The sequence below is a fragment of the Sceloporus occidentalis genome, unplaced genomic scaffold (assembly GCF_023333645.1).
Source record: "Sceloporus occidentalis isolate IW3139 unplaced genomic scaffold, rSceOcc1.0.p SCAF_204, whole genome shotgun sequence".
NCBI classification, from domain to species: domain Eukaryota; kingdom Metazoa; phylum Chordata; class Lepidosauria; order Squamata; family Phrynosomatidae; genus Sceloporus; species Sceloporus occidentalis.
This window is the reverse complement of record NW_028317184.1, coordinates 1,278,628-1,291,078: the sequence shown is the minus strand read 5'-3', so window position 1 is coordinate 1,291,078 and position 12,451 is coordinate 1,278,628. Positions and strand designations below refer to the sequence as shown.

The following is a 12,451-nucleotide window of genomic DNA, read 5'->3' as shown; positions in this document are numbered from 1 at the left end:
CCTAGTTTGTGGGACCGGTGTTGTAGCATGTCCCACTTCCCATGCACATCACCTAAGTCATAGTTGGGCATTGCGCAAGGTGAATAGCCAGAGCCTGAAAGTTATGATTTATACCCATGGCCCAGTGGGTCTTGGAAACCAGCTTGAATCAAGCAACAGGTAAAATGGCATTCTGAAATAAACAGTTAATATGTTTTACAAAGCTGCCCCATGGGTATATCACAGGAGCAGCTGTCTTAACTTCCTAAACATGATCGTCCCTCTTTACCACACTATCTCTCCCCGTTGCTCATTGCTGTGGATTGGTTCCAGGAGCTTTTATGGCAGTAGGCGAGGACATGGGAGAAAACCTTAGGATAGGGAGTTGATCAGATTATGCCACTTTGCAAAACACGTTTTCTTGCGATTAACTTTTAAATCAAATCTGCAAAACAATTGCAAACTAAGGCTAGACGGTTTATGATAAAGGCTGCGGCAGTTTTCCTCTTTAAGCATTTTTCTTCATTTAGTGGTACCACAGCCCCACATTAACCTTAGCGTACAAAGTGTTCTGAGAAGATGCTTGGCTTTGAAGCATTGGTCTTGAGATTCAGTTGGGAAGCTGTTTCCCACATTAATATCTCATGAGAATTTAATGATCTTTCCATGTAAGCTAACTCTTGAATATCTATAAGTTGATCTGGCTTGCTGTCTTGATGCAGAGAAAATGTTAGATGTCTCTATTTATAGAGATCAGAATGAGCTCTTGTCTAAAATAGCTGAAAACTCATGTCTAACATTTTAAATTATCCTGATTTATGTCATATGGCTGCAGATAATAACTTTTACTGCCATCAGTTAAAAATACCATTCTAACAACTCATATTCCAGATGAGGCCACTCATGAGACATTCAGCCTTGTAGTCCTTTTGCTGTATACATTATCACGCTTATGACATTAGAATAATCATAACGGTCATCAGTCCTCATTCGCTTGTTTTTGATTGAATTGAGCTATAATATCTGTTGTTTATTATGTGGTGTTTGTTTCTGATTTTTGACATTCAATATGATTGGCAATAATTAACATATCTTTAAGATTCTTCTCTTTAGATTTATAAGAAAACACTTAAGTTAAATACTTTAAAGGGGAAGTCATACCCCATTTTTATGGATCAGCATACACCTTCTGTTCTCTACTTGCATATAAGGCACTTGCACTGGCATCTATTGAAGAAAAGAAAAAAACAAAACCCATACTTGAAATGAGGCATATTGTTGTGCTGGCGGAGAGTTAAATTGAAACTATAAATGCTATTTTTTTTGTTTTTAATTTTTTTTTTAAGGGTGTTACATTTTAGGATTGTGTTTTACCAAGGTTGGAGGATACATGGACATAACTGCTATAAGGGGTGTCAGTTGCTCTTGAGCTACATTTTATAGTACACGTTAAAGAATGTTATATAGAGCTCTCTCTTAAAAGGATGAATATTTGGTTTGTCAGGCAGATAAAATAATTTTGAAGATGCATTTAGCTATGGATTTTTGTTATTAGAAAATTATAAAAAAAAATGTAATATTCCTCACTATATTTTTTTTCCATCAAGACATTTGGTTTTGTTTTATTTAAACTTGATATCACTAGAGATTGATAACCAACAATCTGATTGTATAGGTCCATGGGAAATTGGGAAACTCATCATTGCTATGGGTATACAGCTGGGCATCACCCCACTATGTCAGTGCCACTAATTCACTAGGAGGGACGTTTCTTTAAAATGGCTTCACATTTGTTCAAATTGCTATTAGGAGGATTTGCTGTTTATTGGATATTTTTGTTTGTGGGCAGACTAACCTTTTTCAATTTGTAGATTTCTGTGTTGGGATACGTTTTTGTGTATTTCATAGAAATAAATCAATTGCATTCATTTACAACTCAGTTTATTACAAAGGCATTTTGTATATACAATACATATTACAGGTTTACACAATAACAGAAATGTTCGCTCATTCAAGGAAATGATCAATATTTTGAGTGGAGGATGTACATGATTGTGATAAATACACTGGAACAGACAAAACACCAGTAGCTTATACCAGTTTCCAGAAACCATGAAAGTAACAGCTACATTTTTTAAGAATTAGATGATTTTCAGAGAAATAGAGGTGGTGGTGGCTAAATACTGCCCGTCACTAAGGGTTCCTATAATTAGCCATTTTAAGACGACACAGGGAAAATAAATAACGCAGGGCTGTAATCGGTGATTGATCAATAATAAAAAAATCAGCCTCTAAATTAGCTTTAATCAAATAACTCATGATTAATAGAAATAATATTTCTAAATAAGCTCTTTACAAATGAATACACGTGTATCTATAAAATTGTAAACCCTGACTTCAGAAACACCATCAATCGGCATTTCCATATATTTTTATTTTTTTTTATGTAAAAGCTCTGTCACTGTGATTTGTTGGCAAGAAATGGATATGATTATCAGGCAAGTAAAAGAAAAACATTTTGTACATAAAGGAAACCAAAACAAAGTGTCATTACATTATCACACTATAAAAAATAATGTAAAAGTAAAATATTTGTCACAAGCTCATAAATGGCTGATCACATGAGTCAAAGCCATAAGTGAGTAGAACCAAAGGACGTAGATAAGAAGGTCTTGCCGATTTACTGACAGTATACTGTTAGCGAATCCTGTTGGTTGCCACGTATAAAGATTACTGGTGGGATGAGGTCATGTGAAATGCTTTCCAGCCAGGCCATGTAGAGAGGACTGGGGCAGATTGCTTTGTTAGCAATCGGAAGACTTCTGCAAAATAAATTGGAAGAGCGTGAAATGTTAAACCGTTAACAGCCCAAACTGTAAATAAATAAGCTAATAGTGGCAATAAGTGGGAACAACCTCCTAAAATGTTTGAAAGAGAACAGACTTTCCAATAGACCCTGTAAAATCTGCTAAATGAATGACGATAACACAGAAAATAAGGGATAACTCTCCTTTAGTGTTCAGTACTGGAGCACAGATGTCACTGTGATCAGTTCTAAGTGTTTATACAATGTCATTTGTTTTGTAGGTGCTTTATGTTAGATCTGCAACAAAAATAAAGCACTGAATGATGAATCTTAGTACTTACATTACAATAAGAGCAGCGTCCTTTGAGTTTTCGTGTAGGATCTCATTCACCCTCATGTAGCGCTCAGACTGTCAATAGAATAAATTGTTATATTTCATAGAAATATGTGTACATCATAGTTATGTTTAGAAAGGAACCAATTTGGTAGGTGTATATAATACAGGTTAGAAGACATAGACCCAAGTGACTCAAGCTATAGACATGTACTCTGGTATCTATCCCATTGTGCTCTCGGATAGAGTAAGTGCATGGATTAGTGTTGGGTCAAGACTGGATATTATTTATTATTGTTACCAACAATTTACACAGTCTTCTTACAGTAAATACATTCAAAGAGCATAACAAAACTAGAATTGATAAGACTAGGGCAAACCCATAGAGGGCCATACTGAGATGCTTACAATCTCTGAAGAAGCGGGTTTTGAGGTTTTTCTTAAATATATTGAGAGGAAGGTTGAAAGCTGGAGGTTCGTTGGAAGTAAGTTGCTGATGTATGGGGCAACATGAGTCTTGTAAGCATCCTTGCTACTCCTGTTTCACATGATATGTATTCAGTGTAAGTATTTGATCCCTAACCTTACTGTAGTTATAGCCACGTACCTTGTTCGTGTAATTAAGCAGGTCAGTTTCTGTGATACCGCACACAGGGATCTCAGATCCTTCCTCTCCTGTTCGCACCTCAGGAACCTTGTATGGGGCAATAATGTCCTCAAACATCTTTACCCTGTTAAAAAAAACAAATTATTGGAGATAGAAAATGAAACTTCCCTCACATTTAACTCATCCTTCCAGCTGCCTCTGCTGAAAACAAGAGGCATAAGCGGGAAGCAGACTTCCTGCCCCATCCTTGCTAGCACTCCCATTGAAATCATTAACAATAGAAACATGGAATTTCATGACATAGAATTTCAAGAACCATTTGGTCCACTATTAGACCATGCCATAACATTCTAGGTCTAACATTAAACATCCCTTACGTACTTTGTTAAATCTCTTGTTTCTCTCACAGAGCCCATCATGACTCCAGAATGCATTTCACTTGAAAACAGGGCTGGAGTGTATGTTTAAGGCCAATATGGTCATACAGGTGGTGTGAACTTACGTTTTGGGTCGTGGCTTTTGGTCGATGTCTGTGAGCACTACAACCTCATGGAAGCCCAGCCTGAACTTCTCCAGGAGATCTTGAATACTACAAATAGAAGACACCCAAATGTTTAAAGGGCTGGTTGTAAACACTTTACAATGTTATTTTCATCTAAACCTCTCAGTCACTCACTCTTTTTTCTCATGCTCTGCGTTTTCCTTTGTTCCTCTGATGTATACACGGACTTTACATTGGCCCCATCTCTTCCTTCGGGTCAGCAGGTATGGGATAAGGAGTGTTAGGCCTGTAAAATGATGGGAAAAGAAGAACAAAATGGTAAATCATTAAATATGTATATATATATATATAATGATCTTTTATTTATATAGCGAAAACTACCGGTCTATATGTTGTACTAATATGATAATATGGGGTAATTTTCAGTGAAAAATGTATCCTGGATCCTGTGGATCTCATGGCACTACATGTCACAGCCACCCTTTCCTGATTGCTGCACCAATTATAACAAGGTCTAAATGCAACAATACAAATTAGTCCACCATGGTCAGGTGCACGCAGGTGAAAGGACAAGATCATCTTGTTGATGAACACAGCAGGGGTTAATGAAACAATATTAAAGTTACTCACCTCCATCGTCGTACAGCCAGTAGATATGGATGTTTTTTTTGCCCTGTCTGGTTTGGAACTCAGTATTGGTTTGGCTGAGAATCTCTGGGCCTGGGCTGGGTGGCACTGGAGGAGCAAAATGTGTGGTGAGTGTCATGGAGGTTTAATTGAGCAGAAGGAAAAAAAACAGAGTGAGAAGAATACCCTTCAAAATATGTGGTTGTGGGAAAAGGTATATGTGTGTGCGTGGATTTGTGTGGTCTGCAAGAGGTCTATATAAACTCTACAGAAGCACATCTGTTGAATTAGGTGCTGGCTCACAGGTTTATAGGTATCGATGAGTTATGGCATGTCTATTATCATTTTCAGGTTTAAATACACTTTTTATATTATTGTCATTATTACCCACTTGTTTGATGTATGCAGTACTTTTTTTCTAGAATGTGATTGTGGTCAGGCCATATGTATTTTTGAGTAATCTGGTCCCCAGATAAATCTGATTCAGGGAGCCTTGTATACTGTTGAGCTAAACTGATGATAACGTTTATTAGCAAACATGAATTTCCAGATGTGGCGTGTATCTAGAATGCCACACATAGGGACACTAGTGGAGTCAGAATGAGCTTTATAGTAATCCTGTCCACTCCTACCATTACTACACCCATTGTGACCACACAACATTTATTTCTATATTACAATACAGACAGACCGAAACAGGCATGAACATAGAAAACCCCTTACCTTTCTCTATCTCTTTGTTACATTCCACTTCATCATCAGAGTCAGCAAAGGCCAGATTGACTACAAGGGAAAGAACATATTTTTTTTGTTATTACCGATCAGGCAATAATAAAATATTTCAGAGAAACAGCAAAATGTCCCTTGATTGTTGATGTACTTTAATATTATAATTGACATATTCATGTTGTTTAGGTCACTAATGTTAAAAATAGTACTTTGCATATTATAATACCGCTGCCAGTCTATTGAAAATGACATACCAGATTACAAGGCTTTGTTGGTCTGTAATATTTACAAGATTCTGGTCTCAAAACATGTTTTACAGATAAGTGGACCCATAGATTATATACATACTAAATTATGGATATACCCTAGACACCTGTACTAAAAATGTACAATGTCCTTGTTTCTCAAATTATAAGGTAAAAAATGTACCTGGACCTTCCCAAATAAAATAATTATAAAAAATTATACATAAAATGAAAGAACATAATGTACATTAAACATGTTTGTGAGACAACGTGTAATTTTCTTATTCTATCCAAAGAAAACCCTTCATTAATTATGGGAACTAGGCACTCAGCAATGCTCACCTTGGCCTTGCACCTTTTGGGACACATCAAGCCCATCCTTTATCCTCAAAACACACACTCCAAAGTGGCGGTCAAACGCATCACTGTGAGAAAAACATTTCTTTAGGTTATTTGTCTTTACAACATATTGTAAGACAGAATAGAAATCAGCACAAATTATAAAAGAGGCAGAGTTTGTGCTTTGTGACCGCAAACTCAAGAGACAGCAGATACAAAAGGTCAAAGTGTACTCACTGTATAACTCCTACATATTCTTCTAGGCTCCGTAGGGAATCATTTTGCCAGTTAGTTTTATACCCTAACACCAATGTGTTTGGCTTTAGACGACCAAGTCCAGACACCTGCGTAAGGAGAATTTAGAGTGATTTCAATGTGTGCTCAAAATATTAAACATAGTTTTCAGAAAAAGCTAATAGTATGACTTGTATAGTAGTTCATTGAATCGGAAGGCTGTAATTTTCAGCATGATTAGGAAAGAAGAAGAGGAAGAAACAGACTTTGATAAGGTGTATAATACCTGCATGAGATTCTTGGCTCCTGCTCTCAGGTTGTTTTCACAGATAACACTATAAAAGGATCTCACTTTTCTGGTGTTCAGCCACCGCAGGTGTCCATCTGAGTCAGTCACTTTGTCATTCTCCTAAACACATACAAAAGCATTCTCCATCACAAACAAAAGAAATGACCCACTTTCACATTGTCCATACAACAAACTATAACCATAACATTTCCACGTTATCCACTTATCTAGCACTTATTGTGTCCACAGCACTCATAAAAAAAGAAAGTGTACCCAATTATATTAACAAAATAAACCATATCACATTATTGATGTAATATGACCTTTTCTGCCACCATTTATAATATTGTGTTAGAGGCAACCAAATAATAATTATTGTATAAAAACAAATGAAAATGTTTCATAACTGTGACTTGAATGAGATGAAAAAAAAGATTATTAAAAGCTGAAGGTAGACAAAGTGTCTGAACAATGGCACAAGTATCCATGACCAGTTTTGTGGAAACCTGTAGGAATTTATTCAAATGTTCATCATGTGCATAACTGTAGTAATACACTGTCTATACTCACAGTCACAACATTGCCACAGATCATAAGGCTTATGTTCTTGGTAACAGAGCTCACAAAGTCAACCAAAGCTGGACGGAAATTTGGAGGTCCGGTGAGTACAAGACACTGTGGCCTGAAGGTGAAAAAAAAAAAGTAAAAGGTGAGTGTTGAAGAGTGAATATATGTGCAATATATGGTGTCTACACCACAACATGTTTATTAGCTGCGTGTCATTTACTGGGGAAAGGATATTAATAGGAGGAAAAATAATTTTTAGGTACGTATTAAGCTACCTGTAGTTCTTGACGTGTTCCTGTACGCCAGTCAAGCTAACACTGTAGGTGAGTGCCATGCTGTAAGCTCCTGCCTGCACAGATGATCCCCAGTTCACATCTACACGGAAATAGAGGAGAAAGATACCGAAGGGTAACTGTTAATTGAATAATTTGTACAATTGTCAGCTAAAATTACCTTAAAGAGCTTTACAGACTAGCCCATCATGTAAGGTGAACTTTTCCGTACCTGGTTTTTTGTAATTGACGTAACCAAGCAGGATAACTATGATGCTCACAGCAATTATAGCAGCCCACCATGTGAGGAGGAACATGATGACTATAGACACCACTGCACCAAAAAGGGAAGTCCATTTGCTGTAATAACGGAATGATGGGCGCCAACCTGTGGGATGGAAAATAAATTGTATAAATCAAATCATTCTGGCATTAAAAGGGTTTAAATAACAATATGAGAAAACTGCTGGTTTATGAAAACCCCATGCATTGTTTGGAAAGTAGTTTTAGACGCTACCTGCATAGTTTAGAGAGAGAGTATGAGCAAAACAGGATTATAGAAGGCTGAGATAAGAAACATGGTGAAACCCACAATAAATGTCCTTACCTGGAGAGTTAGTGATGGACGCATGGAAACAGCTGAAGTTGATGAGCGCGTAGGAGCACAGGAAGAAGTTGGAGATAATTGGAGCAATGACGTTTAGCTCAGCTGTGGAAATTCAATCAGTGTCAGCAAATATGGATATTTAACCAGTGGAACCAGGGTAGCTTCCCTTTCCTACATTACATCTGTGGGTGCTAGCATTACACACACAGCATTTCATATAAATGTCATCACATGTCCACGTGTAAGCCTTTACAAATAATGTGGGCACAAAACCCATTTAAGCATGAGAAATAAAAATAATTTACGTAACCTGTGTAGAAATCACTGCGGCTTTTAGTATGGTAATGTTATCTAGTGCTGTACTTTATCCCCATTATTAATATAATCAGAGCAAACCTGTTTCCATCATACCAAACATATGAGGTGCCTGTTGCTGAATGTTCACAATAGTTGAAGTTGAGTAATTGGTCAAACACTGAACTCACCAATGAGGATGAATGCAATAGCGATGATGAAGGTCAGAATGTATGCACGGAGTGGCTCATTGTTCTTCCCATAACCTTTCCCAAAGAATCCAATGAAAGGATAAAGTTTGTCCTTGCAAAGACACTATAGAAGGGTAGAAAATATAATGTCATGTACTGGTATTTTTAAAACAGGAAGAAGACAAAATATTAGCAGGGAATGTGACAGAGAAAAACAATTTATAACAATAGATTCTTAAAGGAAACTGATTTCTTCTTACCTGGAAGACTTTTGGAGCAGACACGAGACAGGCTAGTGCTGACGAGAGAGTAGCAGCAAAGATACCACCTGTGATCAGAGGGCTGAATGCGGACACCATGCTCATTGCCTGGAGACATAAAGAAGAGTTAAATCCAAATTAGAAGGCCTTTAGGCTTGTCAGAGCCATGTCACTACTTTGGCGTTCACAACATCTTACTTGATAGTGGTTAGACAGGCCATAGTAACATGATCCTGCTTCCTGGCATTCAGTGAAGTTCCAGCCAAACTGGCAGCTCAGTCCTTCACAATCCACTGTCTCGTTCATAGGGATTGTGTCGTTCAAAATACCAGAGGCATCACGAATAACACAGGAACCTTATTGAAAACAACAGGAAGGGAAAAGATTACAATGAGATACTAATGAGTGAAGGAGACATAGAATGGGAAAAGTAACAAGCTCTCGCGTTTCTAAAACAGCTGCAGTTAAAACTCACCTATGGTGGCAGAAATTGCCAGGTATGATATGGTGGTCCAAAATATAGCCATCAATGTTCCTTTGGGTATAGCTACTGCTGGATCCTGAATTAAAATAGTAAACACAAACCAAGATTAGGTCTGCCACTTGTTCCCCCAAATGACTGGAAAAAAAAAATCACTAAATAATAGAACATATTGAGGAAAAGAAATGTAAGAAATGCAAGATGACGCAGTATTTGTAACTGACTACTATGCTTTTGAATGTCCTCTTCTCTTCTAACTACCATCAAATGGGTGAACTCATCAGGGATATGTACCGAGGAGCTTAGTTTGCATTCTCTGCTGCAAGCTTGTTATATTGATCCCAATGTCAAGCTGAGAACCTGTAAGACTTTGGGATTTATATAGAATGGTTGCATCATACCTTAAGGTCTCCAGAAATGTTTGCACCAGCCAGGATACCGGTAGCAGATGGAAAGAATATAGAGAACATTCCAAAAAAGGACCCAGTTTCACCACGCCAGTCAGGGACAATGTTTTCCAAGAAAATGGACCCTATTGCATAAAAGCAGATATAATGGTTACACAAGATTAGTTAGACATATTGCTAGTTCTTTAAATCATGAAGCCATGTGCTGGAAATATAAAGTTTATTTTCAAGATAGCTCCATGAACTACTTACCTTGATAGCCAAAAAACCCTTTAGATTGTTTTTCCTCAGTAGGGAGAAATGTTCCCACTAAATAATTCACAAAGGACACCATAATGACAAAGAAGAATATGACCTGGGCCTGGTTAAGAAAACAAAACAGTGTGAGTTCAGGAGTTAAAACACAAATTTCAGTCAAGAATGAGATATGAAACAATGCCATAAGGCCTATGAAAGTATCCCAACCTTAGCTTCCCATTCCATTCCAGCTAAAGAGATTCCAAGAAGAACTGTAACTGTTATCACACCAATGATTCTGATGTCATTAACTGGGTCAGAAATGACAGCATTGTATTCCTGGGAGAAAAGTAAGAAGAGATGGTTAGAACATGATGTATAATGTTGTATAATATTGTTGAGGATGGGTGAATAATATATTGTTTAAAAAAGGGGTGCAAAATGTATGCATAAAAAAATTAAACCCATGTCTTGCACTAAGCATAACAATCTCTTTCAATTATAACATGGAATAAGAAACGTAACATACTATGAGAAGGTCTCGAACAGTCTCTGCAAAGCCCACTGTATGCATGGCAACTGCAACTGCATTGGCAAATGCAAAAATAAGTCCGATGGAGCCCCCTAACTCTGGGCCCAGGCTTCGAGAAATCAAGAAATAGGTTCCACCTGCAACAGAAAGCATATGTATTGTTTTGTGATGAAGTATTTCATTTCAGAATTGTAACTTTTCCCTAAGTCCTTTATAATGTATGGTGAGGGTGGTGAGATCAATGGTTCTTCTCACCTCAATTAACCTGCAACTCTCAGTTCAGTGAATAAATCCCACAATGATAAAATAATCAGTGATGTATAATCAGTGATGTATTTGAACAAATCATTGAGTTACCTGACTTGACTTTGCCATTAGTGGAGATAGCAGAAATTGATAAGCCAGTGATAGACGTTACCAAGACAGACATCAGAATAATCAGCCATGTGAGACCTACATGAAAAGAATTAAAGATATTATAAATGAGTATACTGTTGTTGACGTTTAGCAGATGAAACCATCTTCGGATCAAAGTCTTTCCAAATCATACGCAATGTTTGAAGCATATTTTGTGTTATCTCATGTTTACTATTCATCTACATAGTCAAGAGTCTGACAAAAACAATGCTTTATAATCAAAATTTAAATCCTATACAACATGATCTTGAAATGGAAACATTACAAAGTGTAATGACATGTAATGGTTTCCCGATTTTAAGACAATATATTAGATATTAAAGAGTGAGAACAAAATCTGAGTGAAAGGGAAGTGAAAAAATAGCACTTGTAACCTTACACTGTAAATTGTAATATGGAAATATTTACATAACTTATGTATTCGTATTTTTCCCATTACCATCAGGTAGATATGTGAAATGTGAGCCAACATTGAAAAAAGTGTAAAATCACATAATGTTTTGGGAACTCAGAGGTGTCTTCTTGGAGAGTCTACATTATTTTTTTGTGTTGGTCCAATAAAAGGTAACACCTTTGACTAGAGGCTTGAGATTCCCATGGTCATCTGGTAAATAAGTTTTCCCTACAGAGCCATTAGTTACAATTCAATTTAACTTTGCTTACCTATCCCAGCCTGTGCAGTAATCCATGGTAATCTTAGGTATAAAATAACTCCCCAAATATTCAGCATGCAACGGATCTGTAGGTGAAAGAAAAGCACATGATATCAGGGAACAGACTGTACTAACTGAAACAGGTAAACTAACAACCTTAGCCCAGTTTTTTTTCTACACATACTACCACAACAAGCTGTAAGGAACACTCCACCTCATGTTATATACAGTGCACAAATAGAATATATTTTTCATGGACTCCAGTGAATTTGCATTGGTGCATGTGTTCCTTTTTTTATGGAATTAGAAAATTATTCATGGGATTTCAAATTGCATTGAGGTGCTGAATTGGGTGCTGAAATGTATTTACTGACACCCCAGGCTTGGGTCAACATCTACCTATTATTAATGAGCCTCCTAGTTATTAATTAAGGATGATTATTTGGAAATGAGCCATACCATTACTCCTTTGACCCATCCAAATCGGACAGGCCCCCCTTTTGGTGCCTTCTTCATATTATACTTTTCATCAGATTCTTCCACTGTTTCATGGTTTTCTTTTTCACAAGATTCCACATCTTGATCCAGGGACACTGGGACCATTTGTTGCTCATCCTGAAAAAAAGCAATGTTATCATTTCTGTAGCGGTGGGGATGGCAACACACAGAATTGCAGTTTTTTGGGGGAAAAGGGAAGTGTGTCACCAATATTCGGAAGGAATGTAAAAATCTTTCAACAGGAATATACAAAACAGTAAAATTTACTTTTCAGCTTAGTTATAGACCAACATCAATTTGTATAGGTAAGGGATGCACCTCTAAATCAAGCCATCATAGTAATT

The 12,451-nt window shown here is 36.9% G+C and overlaps 1 pseudogene; it reads right to left on the bottom strand.

The window, feature by feature from the left end:
- Positions 1 to 2,659: 2,659 nt before the first annotated feature.
- On the bottom strand, positions 2,660 to 12,110 carry LOC149278021 (solute carrier family 12 member 3-like; annotated as a pseudogene).
- Between the last annotated feature and the right edge of the window lie 341 nt (positions 12,111 to 12,451).